The sequence below is a fragment of the Peromyscus californicus genome, unplaced genomic scaffold, assembly GCF_007827085.1.
Source record: "Peromyscus californicus insignis strain IS unplaced genomic scaffold, ASM782708v3 Scaffold_21__1_contigs__length_65335640, whole genome shotgun sequence".
NCBI classification, from domain to species: Eukaryota; Metazoa; Chordata; class Mammalia; order Rodentia; family Cricetidae; genus Peromyscus; species Peromyscus californicus.
This window is the reverse complement of record NW_026294514.1, coordinates 40,169,165-40,188,339: the sequence shown is the minus strand read 5'-3', so window position 1 is coordinate 40,188,339 and position 19,175 is coordinate 40,169,165. Positions and strand designations below refer to the sequence as shown.

General features: G+C 40.7%; 1 long non-coding RNA gene across 4 annotated transcripts in view; it reads right to left on the bottom strand.

Annotated features, from left to right (window-relative positions):
* Positions 1-469: 469 nt before the first annotated feature.
* Positions 470-19,175, bottom strand: part of LOC128117796 (uncharacterized) — an 84,902-nt gene continuing 66,196 nt past the window's right edge. For all 4 annotated transcript variants that reach the window (XR_008220910.1, XR_008220909.1, XR_008220908.1 and 1 more), the window contains one exon: positions 470-5,619. This is a non-coding gene — a long non-coding RNA (uncharacterized LOC128117796). The remainder of the gene's footprint in view (positions 5,620-19,175) is intronic.

Sequence of the window (19,175 nt, the reverse complement as noted above, 5' to 3'; positions counted from 1 at the left end):
TGGAGATCGAACCAGGGCCTTGTGCATGCTAGGCACGTACTCTACCAATTGAGATACATGCCTTAAGGATTGTTTCTTTTTGTTGTTGTTGGTTTTTGTTTTTGTTTCGTTTGGTTTTTTGGTTTTTTGAGACAGGGTTTTTCTGTGTAGCTTTGCACCTTTCCTGGAACTCACTCTGTAGCCCAGGCAGGTCTTGAGCTCAGAGAGATCCGCCTGCCTCTGCCTCCTGAGTGCTGGGATTAAAGGTGTGCCCGGCAAAGGATTGTTTCTTAAACGTTTAAACTACAACTGAAATGTTGAACATAACTTGTCTGCAATGCATTATCATTGTCTGCATCTCTGCTGTGCTCTATTACTTTTTCTTTAGCTTTGTGCATGCTTATTAATGTAAGCCGTTGGCTCCATGTGTTCTTGGTTTTATTTAAACTTTCCCATGGTGGCAGCAATGATGACAAGCTTCTTCCCTGGATGATAGAGAATCTACTATAAATCTTTTTTAATTAGGAAATTAGTGTGGTAAGGTTACAGAATATCAGATCACGATAAAAGATCAACTCTGCTTTTATACACTGTCACAAAGATCAACTCTGCTTTTATACACTGTCACAAAGATCAACTCTGCTTTTATACACTGTCACCGAACTGTTCAACATGAAATCAAGATACACATCTACAATGACAACAAAATGAATAAAATATTTAGGTCTAAACAAGTGAAACACAACTAAAAAATATATTTGAAATAAATTAAACAAGACATAAGTAAATGGAAAGCCTGCCCATGTTTGAGGTTCAGAAAACTTAAGACCGTTCACATGACCCTGCACCCATCTACAGAGTTTGCACAGTTTTCCTTACAAATTGTAGCTAGCTATCTGTGGAAACCGATGGTACTGATCCCAAAACCCATGTGTGATGAAGCCAGAAGACACAAAGCGACCTTGAAAAAGAGCAGTTGGAGGACTCACTTCCTTATCTCAAAGCTTACCATGTTGCCATAGTAATCCAGGTGGTGCCACACTGCTTTACTAGTTTGGCAGTCTGACTTCTGTAGATTTCTACGTGATTTCCTCCGTTCAGATGTCGGACCATCCGCTCAAAGCTGTCTAGTGGCAAACCTCAAGGTCTTACACATCCATTGCATTAAACACGGCCAAGGTAAACACATTTTTAACTATGTAGAGTCTGCACCCAACGCCTACCGTTCATATAGACAGACTCTGTAGCAATTAAAAGCCCAAACTTCTGCACTCCAGAGCTCCCTAATGCTGAGACCCCTTCACTCCCCTACACCTCCATTCCCTCTCCCCTGCCTTGCTGCTGAAGAACATTGTGTTCTCCAATCACCTGTCCCCTTTGGCTAGTGACCCTGCGGATGTGAGGGCCCGCTATGTGAAACACTGCCATCTTGTGGCCTGCAGTTTTCACCATAGAAGGCATAAAGTCAGCACACAAATCAGTGAGAAAGGGTTAAACATTCATAAATAAGCTTTAATATTATGGCCAATTGATTTCTGACAAGGATGCCATGACAGTTTGATGAGAAAAGGATAATCTTTTCAAGAAATAATGGTAGGACAACTCAGGAATCATATACCACATACAAAAGTTTACTCCAAAGTGGTTGTGACTCCAAATATAAAAGGATGAAGACTAAACACTCTTAGTAGAAAACAAGAGTAAATCTGTGTGGCTCTGCGATTTGTTTTATAAGACATTATAGTTGACGGAGAAAATGGTAAATTAAATACCAGCAAAATGTTTGTGCTAAAATTAACACCACGAGGAAAGTAAAAAGTGCATCAAATGAAGGAAAATACTCATTTTACTCACACTTCATTTAATTGCATGCTGGGGTAATTTTATCGCAAAGAGTAACTTAGCATATGTATATTTACTTATCTGAAATTTTCTTAAAGAGATAAATCCTACCTTTTCTGCATGATTTTTTCCCTTTTTATTGTATTTTTATTATTTAAGACAATTTTAACATTAAATATATTTTTGTCATATTCTTCCCCCAAGTCCTTCCAGACCCTCTCCCCCTCCCTATCCACCCAAATTTAAGTTCTTTCTCAAAAAACAATCAAAACTCCAAATCAAAAAAAAAAATCCCCCAAAACCAAGAAAACAAAATAAAATACTACCCCAAAAGAAAAGAAAACGCACCAAAGTGTAACCAAATAAAACATACACACACACACACACACACACACACACACACACACACACACACACACACACACACACCGTGGAGTCTATTACATGTTGTTCAGCTTCTCCTGAAGATGTTTTTCCTAAGTCTGTCCTGCACCTCCCATGTAGCTCCTAATTCTCTCTCATTCTCTCTCTCTCTCTCTCTCTCTCTCTCTCTCTCTCTCTCTCTCTCTCTCTCTCTCTCTCTCTCTCCTGGCAAGGCTCTGTAGGTCCTTTTAATATGTTCATGTAAACTTTTTCTTTCAAATAAAATTCCTTCCAGTTACTTTTGTATGTTTTGGCCTTTGAACCTATTACTTGAAAGTTTGGTTTGGGGTTCATTTCTCCATACCTCCTGGTTTTGCTCTTCATGATTTCCTTTTTTTTTTATACAGGCTCTGACCTAGATTTCCCTATGCAAAGCAAACTGGTCTGGAACTCACAGAGATCTTCCTGCCTCTGTCTCCCCAGTGCTGGGGTTAAAGGCGTGTGCCACCACACATGGCTTCTTTTTGTTTGGTTGGTTGGTTTGTTTTTGTTTTTATTTTGTTTTGTTTTTCTTATCTACTAAATTTCTTCTTCCATTTGATCTTCAGACTGTGATTTTATTTTCAAAAACAGAAAAAGGAAGTTCTCTACTCTTCTGGACTATCTAGAGTAGCTCTTTCTTAGCCATGGACACTAAAAATGTTGCTCACCCCGCCCAGGAGAATCCTTCCTCCCACCTGCGCTCCATCTGAGATGGCTCTCTTGCATAACCAAGGACTGAGAGATCTGCTTTGGAAAAGGAATACATCTTGTAATGGCAGCAATCTGAAGAGAGTTGAGACACCTCGTCCCTCAGAGAACCACAATCATCTGGGCTGTCTTGTTTAGTCTTGGTGTATGCTCTTGCTACTAAGCACAGGCTGGCCTTGAACTTACCATCTTCCTGCCTCCTCCTCCAAAGTTCTGAGTCTGACTACACACCCAGCACCATATGGGCTTTTAATCTCTGGTCTCTGAGAGGATGAAGCAAGATCCTCTGAGAGTAATTTATCTTCTCCCTGAAAGATCCTGCTAAGTTCCGTAGTCTCACATGTGGCCAGATGGCTCTGCCAGCTAGCAGGCTCTTTCCTGATGCTCACACTTGGACTTAAGCTCATAGTACTTTGAAAATCTGTGTTAAATGTCAGTGGCTTTATGCAGTACTTAAGATTTAGGAAATCATGAGTAAAGACACTCTGGGTAAAGCCTTGAAGAATATATTTCATGATAAACTATTGTATACCTGAACATTTATACTATAAACATAAACACCCATCTATTTATCATTTTATCTATTGACATATGACTCTGTATGTTCTCTAACATTTCAGAGTTTCCATGCTTTATAGAACTGTTTAGGGCAGAATTAAAAGTGAAGCATTGAAGATGGAATAAAGACCAAAGAACAGAGAAAAAAATATATATATATATATGACATTGAAGAGATCAAAGGAATCAACCTAGAGGGAATTTAATTGGTAAAGAAAGAACCATGTGTTCAGATCATTGGTCTTTCAGGCGCATTTCATAGTTCTCTGTGCCAGATACTGAAGTAGACAGCAGAAGGTCAATAAAGCGTTGTCTAGTCCTACCTCAGGGACCACATTATCTAGTGGAGGATGGGGAAGTATATATATACTTGGACTCCACAGTACTACAGTATACTATACAGTAGGTCAATGGTGACATCTCACATTGTATATCCATCTGGAGCCCAGAATGTGACCTCCTTTGGCTGTAAGGTCTTGGTAAACATAACCAGTTCAGAAGAGGCCGTACTTGATTAGGCTGACATCTAATGACTTGTCCATAGAAGGAGAAGAGAAAACACAGGTGTACTCAAAGGTCGTGTGAAGATGGGGGCAGAGATCAGAGTTGAGATGTGTGTATTAGGCAGGGTTCTCTAGAGGAACACAGAACGGGTAGAGTGGCTGTGGTCCAGCTAGTCCAACAATGGCTGTCTCCTAGTGCAAAATCCAATCATCCAGTAGTTACTTGTTTGGTCCATGAGGCTGGGAGTCTCAGCTGGTCTTCAGTGTACATCAGAATCCTGAAGAAGTAGGTGTAGCATGAATCTTAAAAGTTCTTATTAATAAAATCAATACCTGAGCCAGGTATTGGGTTAAACACTGGAAGATCAGAGAGACAGAACAAGCCACAGCTATCTCACCTCGCCGGATCCTCAGCTGGTCTTGTTTCCTCAGACTGGAAGCCTCTGAGTCCTCATCCAGAATGGGTCTCAGCTGAACTGTGCTGCTAGAAGCCTGAAAGCTTAACCAGCCAAATGCTTAACCAGCCAAATGCTTCTAGTTTCTGGTCTCGACACCTTATATATCTTTCTGTTTTTGCCATCACTCCCTGGGATTAAAGGCTGGCTTTCTGGGATTAAAGGTGTGAGTCACAATGCCTGTCTGTATCCTTGAACAGATGGATTTCTGCTTCTGGAATGCTAAGATTAAAGGCGTGTGCTACCACTGCCTAACTTCTATGTTTAATATTGTGGTTGTTCTGTCTCTGACCCCAGATAAGTTTATTAGCATGCACAATATTTTGGGGAATAAAATACCACAAGTAGGCTCTGATACAAGTGAATCAAGAGCAAGGGCAAGGAGACAGAGAACAAGAGCTTCTTTCCCATGCCCTTTATAAAGGCTGCCATGAGACAGTGTGGCCCAGATTTATAATGGTTCTTCCGACCTCAATGATCCAGTTAACTAAACATCCCTCACAGGTGTGCCCAGCAACTTGGATTTTTAGTGAATTCCAGATGTTGTCAGGTAGGCATCGAAGAGCAGCCATCACAGTGTAGAATGGTAAGGACAGTTCTGGAACACCTGGGACTTGGGCACACAGGAAAAAAAAAAATTCCAAAGCCTTCAGAAGGACACCTTGAGTTCAGGCGTCAAGCACCCAGAACTAGACAAGAAGTGTTCTAATCATCCAGTTTGTGTCTGGCTTGAATTCAGCTTTTGGCATTGGGACATGTAGCTCCGTCTGTTGGTTTCTGCAGAGGCTGGGGAAGCACCTGGGTAAGACAATGGGAAAGAAGCTACAAGAGATGAAGCTAGTTACTAATGTGTCCTACAGTGGAGAATCTGACAACTCTTTTCCGGACCCTGCAGGGTCTTTTCTGACGCTAATTCCTTTCATCCTACTTTGAATATTTCCCCTTTGGTTTCCACTGTCTTTGTTACAAAAAAGAAACTGTCATCATCAGTGGCACGATGGCCTCTGTAAAATACCAACGGACTGGCTCTCAGCTGACATGTCACTGACGCCTCAATCATGATCCTATTGATGAATGTGCTGAAAATGTATCACTGTCCATCCGAAACAATCATGTTTGTATGGAATGCTATCCCCATCTCGGTCTTTTGCAATGCTGTCAGCCTCCCTCTGAAAAAGAAAAGGAACAGGAAGAAGTATTTTTACATATGGAGGACACCTATTTTAAGTGTTTCAACCTTCATAATACATAAGTTAAAAAGTGATAGTGGATCATATGTAAATCATTAACATTCTTTTTTTAAGTTTATTTTTATTTTATGTATGAGTGCTATGCATATATACCTGCATACCAGAGGAGGGCATCAGATCCTATTATAGATGTAAGCCACCATATGGTTGCTGGGAATTAACCTTAGGTCCTCTGGAAGAGCAGCCAGTGCTCTGAACTGCTGAGCCATGTCTCCAGCCCCATCATTAACATTCAAACAAGTAAAAAACACTACTAAAGTTATAGATTTCTGTCTTAGTTAGGGTTTCTATTGCTGTGAAGAGATACCATGACCACAGCAACTCTTATAAAGGAAAACATTTAATTACAGTTCAGAGGTTTATTCCATTGCCATCATAGTGGGACATGGTGGTGGGTGGGGACTGCAGAGGTAGCTGAGGGTTCTATCTCTTACACAGGCAACAGGAAGTGGTCTGAGACACTGGGCATAGCTTGAGCATGTATGAGAACTCAAAGCCTGCCTCTTCCTCCAACAAGATCATACCTATTCCAACAAGGCTACACCTCCTAGCAATGTCACTCCCCTGGGGAGCCGTTTTCTTTCAAACCAACACAATTCCCAAAAAATCTACCTTAGGGATATTATAAAATACAGACATACATACTAAGAATGATCCTGAAAACTGAACTATCAATAGTGTTAAAATGATTAAATTGCACTAATATTTTACTCAGTTGGTTATTATCACCTTTCCTGGGATTGGGGTTATCAAATAAAACAAATAAATACATGGTGCTCAGTTAAACTTGAATTTTAGATAAATAGTCCAATTTTAAAGTAAAAATATATATAATTGGCACCTCTGCCCCTCTGTCGTTATTGAGATATGTGGATTCTGAAGGTAGGACCAAGCCTAGTTTGAAAAGATGAACAACAATTGCATCCTGACAGTCTGCTCCTGGGGCAGTGACAGACAGACAGACAGATATCACTGTGTGATATCTCTGCCCATAGCCAGACCAGTGGCCTCTGTGTCTAACCAGACATACCATCTCAGACAGTCTCCCTTTTGCTCTGGACTTCAATGTCTTCATCTACACAACAGGAGCAGGAACGAGATGGCCTCAGGAATCTTTCACATTTGACACTCATGCATTTGACACTTGCTTATGATTAAATTTAGAGTCCAAATTACAAGGGACATTTCCTTGTTACCTTCCTAAGAGTGTCCACATCTCTGAGCTGAGCCCATAGACACAGAAGCGATGTCAACCTGTGAGGACTGGTGGGAATAACCATAACTTTGAGCCACAGGGACCATTTTCCCTATCCAATACCCACCATCATTAAATAACTCAACAGTGTTGATATTCCTCAGTGTTGGGTTGATGTTGAAATTCTATCGATTCCTAGTTATTTGTTCGAAGTCTGTCTTGCCTTTCTCCTTATCAACTGGGAACATACACAAATTCAAGAACACCCATTTGTTACTTCCAATTGTTCTCTCTGGAAACTAAGCAGGATCCAGAAAACCAGGCATATCATAAGAACCCAGTTAGTCTAGTCCCTGAATGATGACAGACTAACTAGATACATTTAGTCCCTTGTGTCCCTTCCCATGAGTTTTATAGCATTGGACTAAAAGAATATACTCAACCATTTTCTGAGTACAAGGTGTACCTTATTGCACAGATGAATCACTGAGCTTTTCATTCCAGTAGTCTGTTCCATATGCTTTGGTTTAAATTTGTTGGGATGACACAGATGTTGAGCAATGTGGTAGTTTGAATGAGATGTCCCACATATTCTGAAGCATCTGAATACTTGGGCCCTAGTTGGTGGCCCTGTTTGGGTAGGTTTTGGAGGTGTGGCCTGGCTGGAGGCAGCGCATCACTGGGGGCAGGCTTTGAGGTTTCAAAGGACTGGTACTATACCCGATTTTCTCTCTTTGCTTCCTATTTGCAGCTGAAGATGTAACATCTCAGCTGCTGCTCCACCTGCCACGTCTGCCTGATGTCATGCTTCACCACCAATGGAGAGGAACTGTTATCCATCTGGAATGGTAAGTTTTGGAGGAATTGCTTCCTTCTATTGCTTTTGTGGTGATGTTTCATCTAAACTATTGAAAAGTAACTAAAACAGGCATTGACCGTTTCCCCCGTACTGTCCCCTTGGACATTATTGTAGGGCCATGCAAATGCAAAATGAGTAAGTAGTTAAATGTCTACAGAGGGTGGAATCTGCTCAAACCAACTGAATGGAGCTTGGATCTGAATGGCCTTCCCAGTGCCAGATATTGCACAGAGAGAAATCCGCCATTAAAAAAATCTCACAAGAGTTCTAGTTTATCTACATTTTTGCTTGGCGGGGGCGTCATTTTTCAATATGCCTGAGGGTCATCCAGCCAGAAAAAAAAATAGTTGGAAGTTTAAACTTGAGTGAATAAAATTTTGAGGCTCGTATGATTTTCGTTGTCTGTAAGAAAAAGCAGCATGAGACAAAAAAAAAAAAAAAAAAAAAAAAAAAAAAAAAAAAAAAAAAAAACCAACTTCATCAAATGAAATTGGTTAAAGGACTAGAAGAAATCCAAGGTGCTACAGGCCTCCAGTGAAAGACGCCTAAATTGAGGAAAGACAGAAGACGAAGTGGGTGCATGCCAAAAGACGTGTGGTTGCAGTAAAAGAGAGAGAAACAGGGGAAGCAGAATAGAGTGGCCCAGGGGTAGCTAGCTAACTGGCTCACCTAACTTATAGTCCTTTCCCAGGGATCATGGGTTATGGGTACTTTAGATGGTCCATTCCAGCAGTGAGGCCTTTGGGTCCATTGCAAATACAGTACCTCTGTTTGCTAACTGTGTTTGTCTTGAGTGCCCATGGGACAGAAGACAGTAATCTGCACAGCCTCTCACTGCCCGGGTTATGCTGGCCAAGAGCTGAGCTCCTGAGTTGTCATTTTCCACTTCTAAAGTATCACTACCCCAAATCTAATAGTGCTCTTCACATGTTGGGAATTCAAGTGAATATATATATATATATATATATATATATATATATATATATATTCATGCATATATATATATTCATGTTATATATATATATATATATGCATGTTAATTACATGGCAAAAAAATGCAATGGGTGTTTCTACAGTGATCTGATGAAGGCATCACTGTTCTTCTGAGTCTGAAGGTGTAAGAAACGGAAAGACTGGGATGCAGAAAGCACTGGAGATAATTTGGAGTTGAGTTCAGCCTGGCTGCTGTTGTGCATGATTTTGGAAACACTTGATTAATGTCCTTTCTAGTCATCAAGGAAACAAATCATTCTGTGAATCTCGGTTGCGTTTAACACCTCCACAATAAAAATGAGGAATGTCACAGGAAGTAATGATTTACTTGTGGCGAGAGTGAGAGGGTTTCTGACCAGGTTTTTGAAGTTGACAGCAGAAGATAGAGGGGTGTCCTACAGTGAGTTGTTCCAAGTGGAAATGACCACGCTTTTTGTAGAAGCATTGGGCGAGCAATTTGTGTGGGGAGAAAGTAATAGCTAAGGCAGAAAATGACAAAGGACAACTCAACCAACAATAGGTGCCCTGTGGTGTCGCCAAAGCTGGAATGGAGATTACTTGCTGTGGCTTCTGATTGGTCAGCTCCCTATAATTGCATGGATATAAAGACAAGTTGGCTTAATGGGACCAGGTCAGAGAATATACGAGTTGGCACAAATAAATAAAGAAGCCGAATAGAACACTAAATAATTGTTTCTATTTCCTGTCTAATCACCTTCCCAAATTTACATTTGGTCATAAATCATGAAATATAAACAATATGAATTTCATAGGTATTATGCAGACTTGAAACACAAAATATAATTCACATTTTTCCTGAAAAATTCTGAAGCTGTGTTATTGGATGTCCCTCTACAGATTTTTATCCCACTGCAGAGGATACACCAAGTTCCCACTTGCTGCCTGATTAAAGTACAAGAATTATTTCTGGCTGAACTCTGTAAATAGTTTTAGCTTCCACAGAGTACTAAGGCATATCAAGATACATGTGAAATGTTTTCAATTCTTGTGCTGAGGGACATTTCAAATTTTTTGTCTTGGGAAATAGAGGCTTGTTTGGGGCCAGGAGAGAATCTTGCCATTCATTTCAAACAGTACAGTTTGCTTCCATCCAAATACTGATAGGAGAAAGTCCTTTTCACATGAGAAATGTAAAACAAACTTGGGCAAACAAATACTATTTTTTGGGGGGGGGGAATGTTTTTTTCTTTCTTTCTTTTTTTTTTAAGATTTATTTATTTATTATGTATACAGCATATGTGACTGCAGGCCAGAAGAGGGCACCAGATCTCATTACAGATGGTTGTGAGCCACCATGTGGTTGCTGGGAATTGAACTCAGGACCTCTGGAAGAGCAGTCAGTGCTCTTAACCTCTGAGCCATCTCTCCAGCCTGACAAACACTATTTTAAAAATATGAATGTTACCTACTGCTCTTGCAGTATAACCAAGTTCAATTTCCAGCACCCACACGGTGGCTCACAACCATCTGAAACTCCAGTTTCAGGTGTCTAATGACCTCTTCCTGGCCTCTGTGGGCACTACATGCATGTGCTGCACATAAGTACACTCACATTCATAAAACAAAAATAATTACAATCTAGGTCATACTTTAGTTATTACTACTCTACATACACATTCCAAAGTCCTCACCATTGTTTCTTCTCTGAAGCGTCACTAGGACCCTGCCTAGCATTTAACTATGTACTTGTTAACTTAATAAGGAACTACTTTATACTCAGCCCCAATATGCTGCACCTTTGTAAATTAATATTTTAATCCCTTGGAGCATGGGCAACCTGCCAGTGGCCAGGTCCGCCCCCGCCCCCACACCCCAAAGAGGATCTCCATCCACCAGCAGTCATCAACTGCCAATAGCTTCTCTGCTACAGTCGGGGCTTTGGGAGGCCCCTCTTCGATTCATACTGGGATTTTGACTGGCTTGATTTTGTTCAGGTCTTGGGCTGGCAACCACAGCTGCTGTGAATTGATGTATGCACCACCCATGTTATGTCTAGAAGACAGTATTTCTCAGCTCTCTTCCCCATTCTCTGGATCTTACATTCTTTCTACCCTTTTTTCCATGATCCCCCAGGAGCTTTGCTTGGGATGGGGAGTTGGGGTGGGGACATTCTTATGGATGACCCATCTATGGCTGAATATTCACAATTACTTACTGAGGGAAACCAGCCCCCCCCCCCCCCCCCCGCCCCCGTACTCTTGAGCAGGGAGAAATTAGGAATATGGAGAGAGAAAGAGAGAGAGAGAGAGAGAGAGAGAGAGAGAGAGAGAGAGAGAAACACAGGGTAGCCTCAGGAGGGCCTGGGTCAAAATCCACCAGCCCCTTCTGTCTGTTCTAAAGGGCTTTTAAAGGAATGCCAAGGGGTGGAGCAAAAGACACCCCCCCCCCCAGCACAGCCAAGTGCAGACCATCCCAGATACCTGGTGACCATGCACGTGGTCAAGCCATCCCCTAATGCAGCCCTGCTGTGTAAAGCAAGCTCAGAACTCACTAGGATACCTCTGTGGACTCCCACAACTTATTACCAGCACTTTGACAAGTCATGGGTCTTGGCTTTAACTATTGCCTACTGTAAAAAGAGCCTTCTCTGGTCAAAGCTGAGAACAGCACAAATCTATAGCTATAAACATAAATATTTAAAGTCAGATTGACAACATGACCATTTAGTGAAACCTCATCAGTAGCTTCCTTCCCAGGGCCTATGATCTCCTGAGGGGTTTCAGTACCAGACATGAAATCAATTTGCTACATCCTTTTGCGAGATCCCTGTGTTCTTGTGAGAAAACATTTCCTTTACCATTCCAAATTCCCCACTCCACACCAATCCTAAATCACAATCTCCTTGAGTACAAGGATTCTATCTGTCTGATTCATGGCTACATCCCTGTCTCTCATGTGTCGTAGGTACTCACCATGCATTTATGGAGTAAGTGATTGGACTAAAGCAGACAGACCTCTCCCTGGAAAGGCCAAAATTCCTCCCAGGAAAGAGAAATTCAGCACCTGAACTGGCAACTACAGAGAGCAGTGCCACTGAGGACCCTGGCCACGCGAGCCCTTGAGACAATGATCACAGTTTAGTGCTTTCTGCTCCTGAGACGGAAACTGTAAATATGTGGGGGTAGGGCAACGGTCAAATTAGACAACAAATGTTTGAGTACCATAAATGGAAGGCAAACACAATGTGAGTTTGGGGCATTGCTGAGGGCATGTTCAGTACCACATCCATTATGAAGCATTTGAATGTTACACTCCAGATATGATGATTCTCAGTCACACGGATAGCACAAAATAAAGTGGGCATCAAAGAAAATGAAGGCAACTACATATGATAAAGTTTTTGTCTTCTCCTTACTCCTCACCACTCACATCCTCCCCCCTTACACCTTTCTTCCTTTTCTCACCAAGGGATTCACAGATTCCTTGGGCTGAAAACATCCTTCTATTTGCTATCTCTATAGCTGAATACACTCTCACCTATTCTGAAAATTGGAATTTTCATTTGCTTCCACTTGTTTTAGAGATATGCTTGGCTTACCAATGTATTTGCCTTAGACGGCGAGCATAGCCAAGGGTGGGAATACTTCAATGGACTCTGTGCTGGATAGTTTTATGTCAGCTTGACACAAGCTGAAGTCATCTGAGAGGAGAGAATCTCAATTTAAAATATACCTCCATGAGATCAGGCCATAGGCAAGCCTGTAGGGCATTTTCTTAATTGGTGATTGATAGGGGAGGGCCCAGTTCGTCATGGGCAGTGCTATCCCTGGACTGTGGTCCTGGGTTCTACAAGAAAGCAGGCTAAGCAAGCCATGGGAAGCAAATCAGTAAGCAGTACCCCTCCATGGCCTCTGCATCAGCTCCTGCCTCCAGGTTTCTGCCCTGTTTGAGTTCCTGTCCTGACTTCCTTTGATGATGAACAGTCATATGGAAGTGTAAGCCAAATAAACCCTTTCTTTCCCAAATTGCTTTTGGTCATGGTATTTCATCACAGCAATAGAAACTCTGACTAAGACAGACTCCTATAATCTATAGTATTCTACAACTTTTAGAGACTCATGCAGAATGCATGACTTGTGGGAAACAAAGTTGACCCACAGCAGCTGACATGTTGGTTGTACAGGCTTTCCCTACCTGCTTATCATTTTCAAAAATCTATGATAGGTATATTTCTTTTGAAAATCCAACAGGTTCAACTGGGCATGGGGTCACATTCCTATAATTTCAGCACTTAGAAGACAGAGGCAGGAGGATCAAGAGTTCAAGGTTATCCTTGCTAACAAATTAGTTTGAAGCCTTACTATGCTACTTGAGGCCCTACCTTAAAAAAATTAAAGAATTAGCATAACAATTATTAATATATTCTTATATATTACATATAAGATTTATTAAAGTGGATTTATTAAAATGGCTTACAGGTGCTGGGTGGTGGTGGTGCACGCCTTTAATCCCAGCACTCAGGAGGCAGAGCCAGGCAGATCTCTGTGAGTTCAAGGTCAGCCTGGTCTACAGAGTGAGATCCAGGAAACCCTATCTCAAAAAAAAAAAAAAAAGTAGCTTACAGGCTGTGGTCCAGCTAATATAATGGCTGTCAACCAATGGAAAGGTCCAAGAATCCAGTAGCTGTTCAGTCCATAAGGCTGGATTTCTCAGCTGATCTTCAGTATAAGTCAGAATCCTAAAGACGTAGGTTCTAATACCAGTGAAGGAATGAATTTGCCAGTGAGAGCAAAGGCCACCAGGCAAAGAGCAGGCACTTTCTTCTTTCATGTCCTTTATATAGGCTGCCACAAAAAGGTGGGGTCCAGATTTAAGGTACATCTTCCCACAACAAAAGATCTGGATTAAAGGTGGGTCTTCCCTGTGGTGGTATTATGTTCCCCAAAATATTGTGTACCTTAATAAATTTATCTGGGGTCAGAGAACAGAAAAGCCACAAAATACTTAGGCTAGAAAATGTTAGCACACGCCTTTAATCCTAGCCTTCCAGAGACAAAAATCCCTCTGGATCTCTGTGAGTTCAAGGCCGCATTGGAAACAGCCAGGCATGGTGACTCACGCCTTTAATCCCAGAAAGCAGCCTTTAATCCCAGGGAGCGGTAGTAGAAAGCAGAAAGGTTTATAAGGCGTGAGAACTAGAAACTAGAAGCATTTGGCTGGTTAAGCGTTCAGGACTTCTAGCAGCAGTTCAGCTGAGAGCCATTGGGATGAGAACACAGAAGCTTCCAGTCTGAGGAAACAAGACCAGCTGAGAAGTTGGCCAGGTGAGGTTAGCTGTGGCTTGTTCTGTCTCTCTGACCTTCCAGTATTCACCCCATTACCTGGCTCAGGTTTGATTTTATTAATAAGAACTTTTAAGATTCATGCTACACTTCCCACTTCAAATCATTTAATTAAGAAAAATCCATCACAGGTGTACATAGCCACTTGAGTTTTTGTTAAGTCCAGAGTCAAGTCGACAACCAAGAACAGCCATCACAATTTGGAAGCATTCTATACTATATCTGTAACATTTCTATAGGTCAAAAATTAGTCCTAAATAGAATGATTAGCTCATAAGAAGCAGAGGTTAAGAGGATCATAAGTTCAAGGGCAGCCTGGCCTACAAAGTGAGACCCTATCTCAGAGAACATATATCTTACTAATGAACATGCTGCCTTTTGTGGAGCATTATCTTAGGCTGGCTCACAGTATATGGATTACTTCTGGGATCAAACATGAGTAAATATATCTCTCTTGGATGGAAAATTTAACATGAACATATCCAATTTCTTTACTATTTCTACAAATATTTTTGCTTGCTTATTTCCCCATAAACATTTATTTTAGTTATATAGTTTTTAATAGTAGAATGAAATTTTATTAAAAATGTTTTTTATTGTAGTATAAACTGTTTCACAAGGCTATTCAGAAAGAAAGACACTTCCCTCTAACCTGACAAGGTACAGTGAGACGCTAATGACATCATATGACCATTTCTTTCTCCACTTATTTCAATGGTTTAACTTCTGACTCTGCAATGATCTATACCTCTCTACGAATTCTGTAACATTCTCATTAAATCATTTCTTATTTAACTGCAGATAGTAAAACTTTAACATTATTAGCAACATAAAAGAAATGTGGGAAAATATATTAGTCTATTCCCTAATTGTACAGATAGTTGTGTGATTTTTAGGGTCACCTGTCACTTGGCACAGTTTGAATATGAGTAACACCTCATAAATTAACTTGCTTTAATTCAGTCTTGCTCCACTCATCCCAATGTAAAACTGGAATTTAGATCCAACGTGAAAGCCAGTTATGCAGAAAAATCTAATTCTCAAACAAATTTGGAGGAGAAAATACATCTTCTACTTATCCAAGACAACTTCATCTATAGTCATTTATATCATGAAGATAAGAAATGGCTCATTTCTAGATAGACATTGAGCTAAGGAACAATGAAGGTATGCCATGAAGACAATATCTTAGGTGGTTCACGGAATTCCATGGAGGTATTTTATGCACATCAATCAACCCCACAGAACAGAGCATCATCTTAGTTTTGTCAGGATTTAAGTGTTCGGATCTGAAGAAACTGACATCTGTCTCTGTAGTAGGAATCAACTTACATCTAAAATCTACACTCTCCTGTAACCTTCTTTATGAAAAAAAGTATTAGATTTATTCATTTTATATGAGTGTTTTGCCTGAATGTATATATGTGTACCACATGTGATTGGTGTCCAAGGAAGTCAGAAGAGGGTATTAGGTGCCCTGGAACTGGAGTTACAGATGGTTGTGAACCACCATGTGGGTGCTGGGGATCAAACCTGGGTTCTCTGGAAGAACAAGTGCTCTTAACCACTAAGCCACTTCTCCAGCCCTTCTGTAGATCTCTTAATACCTGTTACAATTAAGTTTAAACTGAGTCTATGACTCTAAATCCCCTGGGGAGCACTGAAATGTCCTGATAACACAAGTCATACCCCAGTGTGATTAAATGGGCCCTCTGTGGATAAGGCACCTGGGGCCAGAATCCAAGATGGATAGCACCATCTCAGGTGATTGCAGTGTGCAGCTGGGGTTCAGATCTGTACTCAGGAGCTGTGTAGTGTGAATGTAATTGGCCACCATAAGTTCATAGGGAGTGACACTATTAGGAGGTGTGGCCTTGTCAGAGAAAGTGCGTCACTATGGGGGTGGGCTTTGAGGTTTTCTATTCTCAAGATACTGCCATGTGTCTGAGACCACTTCCTGTTGCCTTCTGATCAAGATGTAGCCAGCACCATGTCTGCCAGCACTCCATCACCATGATGATAATGGACTGAACCTCTGAAACTGTAAGCAAGCCACCCCAAATAAATGTTTTCCTTTATAAGAGTTGCTGTGGTCATGGTGTCTCTTCACAGCAACAGAAAGAACACTAACTAAGAAAGGTGTCTACCTGTACTCAGATACTCACGGATTTCACTCTTCCTAGAAGATCCTAGAGCTATGATTAGGGCACTCCTCTGACTAGGAGCAGTGTGATGGCTACTCTTGGTTGTCAGCTTGACTCATCCGGAATTAACTAAAACCCCAACCCCAAAATAGAGAAGACAACTATGAGGGATTTTTTTCTTAATTTGAAGTAGGTAGATTTACTTCTAATCCAGACATTTGCAATAGGAAGACAGACACCTTTAATCTGGATCTATATGTGGGAAGATGCATGCCTTTCATCTGGATCTTGAAGCAGAAAGACATGCCTTTAATCTGGGCCACACCTTCCTCTGGAAACCTATGTAAGGACATGGAAAGAAACTTTTGTTCTTTGCCTGCTAGCTTTCCCCTTACTAGCAAGTCCATTCCTTCACTGGCATTAATGACTACTTCTTCAGAATTCCAGTGTATACTGAGGACCAGCTGAGACATCTAGCCTATAAGTCATTCCAATAAATCCCCTTTCTATATATCTATAGAGAGAGATTCATTCCCTAAGTTCAGTTACTCTAGAGAACTCTAATACAAACAGGTGGCCCCTCCTCCTCTTTGCAAGCCTTCCTTTTGCCTACCTTTCTCTTTGCCATTTCTTCAACTCAAAAGGTCCGTGATGCTTGCTTGGGGTTTTTCTTCCTAGAAGACTTTACCAAAATCTTCATGCAAATGATGGATGGCCTTGCCAACCTCCCTTGGGAGTCTGCCACCTGCTCAGTGGGGCTTCCCTGGCAGCTTTATCTGAAACCACTCACCCCTGTGTTCAGCTCTCCTCGTAACTCCCCTGCTTCGTCCTTCTGCATAGCGTTTCATGCAACAATGTACAGCTAGTCTCCTTGTTTATTATCTACTTCCCAGAAGAAGCGTTTATGTGTTTTGTTCACTGCTGTATCTACAATGGCTAGATTGCCTGGTGCAAGAAAGATGCAGTCAGTCTCCATACACCACATGTACCACATATTGGATCCAACCAACTGCAGACTGAACATTCTGGAAGGAAAAAAAAAATCTCACTTTGTCCTGACCATGTACAGACTTTTTCTTGTCAATATTCCCTAAACAACGTAATAAGTGTTAATGTTCTATTTGGTACTGTAAGTTATCCAGAGATGACTTAATATACATGGTGAGACATTTGTGGGTTATATATAAATACTATACCATTTTATATAAGGAACTTGAGAAAAATCCACAGGACAGTCTAGAACAAATCTTCTATGTATAACAAGAAACAATTATTTTCATTTATTGAATTAATTGGCCCTAGAGGAATGGCTATCTTTCTTCTGATTGCACAAATAAGGAAAATGAACCATGAGGCATGAAGCAGCCTGCTTGAGGAACATTGGTTGATAGGCAGCAGCAGAGGATTCAAGTTAGGACCCGGAGCCTGGGTAAGGAGTCACCCCTTGCTGTAGGCTGCCTTTCTTCATTGTTTTTATTTGAACACTTGTACACTAACTTTGTAAAAGGATGCTGAATTCTGATGTAGATAAAAAACTAAATACTGTGACATTGATGGGCTGGTTCAATGGCCATTTGGCCAGCTATGACAAGTTTATTTAAGTAATATGAACCTAAATTTAAATATATATAAACATCCAACCTAAATATCAAAGAGGTATAAAAGGTTCTGAGAGTATGCTCAGTGCACACCTGGATTGACAGACAAGGTGTGTGGGGAGTGGAGATGGTATGACTCAATTACAAATGCATCGTAGAATAAAAGAATTTTTGTTGCAATTTTTCAATTAATTATTAATTATGTTGATACTGAAGTATTTATGGCTTCCTGATTTCCAAAAGAAGAAAATAATTTTTGCTCACCTGAAGTAAACACTAACGCATTCAGCCTTTTCGAGTTAGTGTAACAATATTTGACAGAATGATTACCTTGATAAATTATTTTATACCAAATTGATGAACTCGTCTTATGTATAAAAGGTATAATATACAGTTTATTAAACACCATAAGTAATAACAGAGGTTTTGTATCATATGCCTAAAAGTTCAATGTAATAGACAAATTTCTGAAGTTCAGCAGTAGGAAAATGAATATTTGGGGTCACAGAAAAATGAATTGAATGTCAGTAGAATTTGGCATTTATAATAGATAAAACTTGAATCCCATTTTCAAAGTGAAAAACTGTCAGTTCTGCAGATTGTCATAGTTTGGACAACCTGAATGCCGGAGATTTGGACACTGTCCCAGAAAAGGGTAATTGGCATAGTGCAGCACACTGGTGAACTGCTCCTCCACACAATTCAAGCGTCCATAATCAAGAAGAAACAAAATTCAGCTTCAATACCTGCTGCTCGAAGAGAAGAAAACATTTGGGATAGTAACATAAGAGTGTACATTTCCTTTCATTACATGAAATAGACTTTGACCAAAGACAAAATTTAAATCTTTAGGTTTGGCCACTGGAAAAGAAAGTAATTCTCGAGTGTGGCTCAGCGCTCTACTGTGGAATCAGTCACGTGGTTGAGCTTTGCCACTTGCAAGTGAAAAGGAGGAGAAAGGCGAAAAAAGTTAAAGTTTTAAAAAAGCAGGACGATAAAAAGAATGGTCTCTGGTAATGGGGATGCCCGTAGCTGGGGGAAAGCATACCATGTCCTTCTGTATGTAATTTTAAATGATGATAAATAGTCCAATGAGGTTTTTTTTCCCCATAACACAAACCACAGAATTTGGAAGATGGACCCATATTTGTACCAAAAGCTGTAAGAGTGAGCTTAGAGACAAGTGATGGAAGGGCTAATCCATGACAGCTAGATGTAGTAGTCACCATAACAGACGCCCTGGACTGAGTGGGGAGCCCGCATATGAGCCATGGTTATGTAATGGCATCACACTGGCGTCAGACTTGATTTTTGTTCGTTGTGGTGTGGTTACATAAGATATCGTCTCCTGTTTAAAAAAGGAAATACACATTGAGGTGTTTA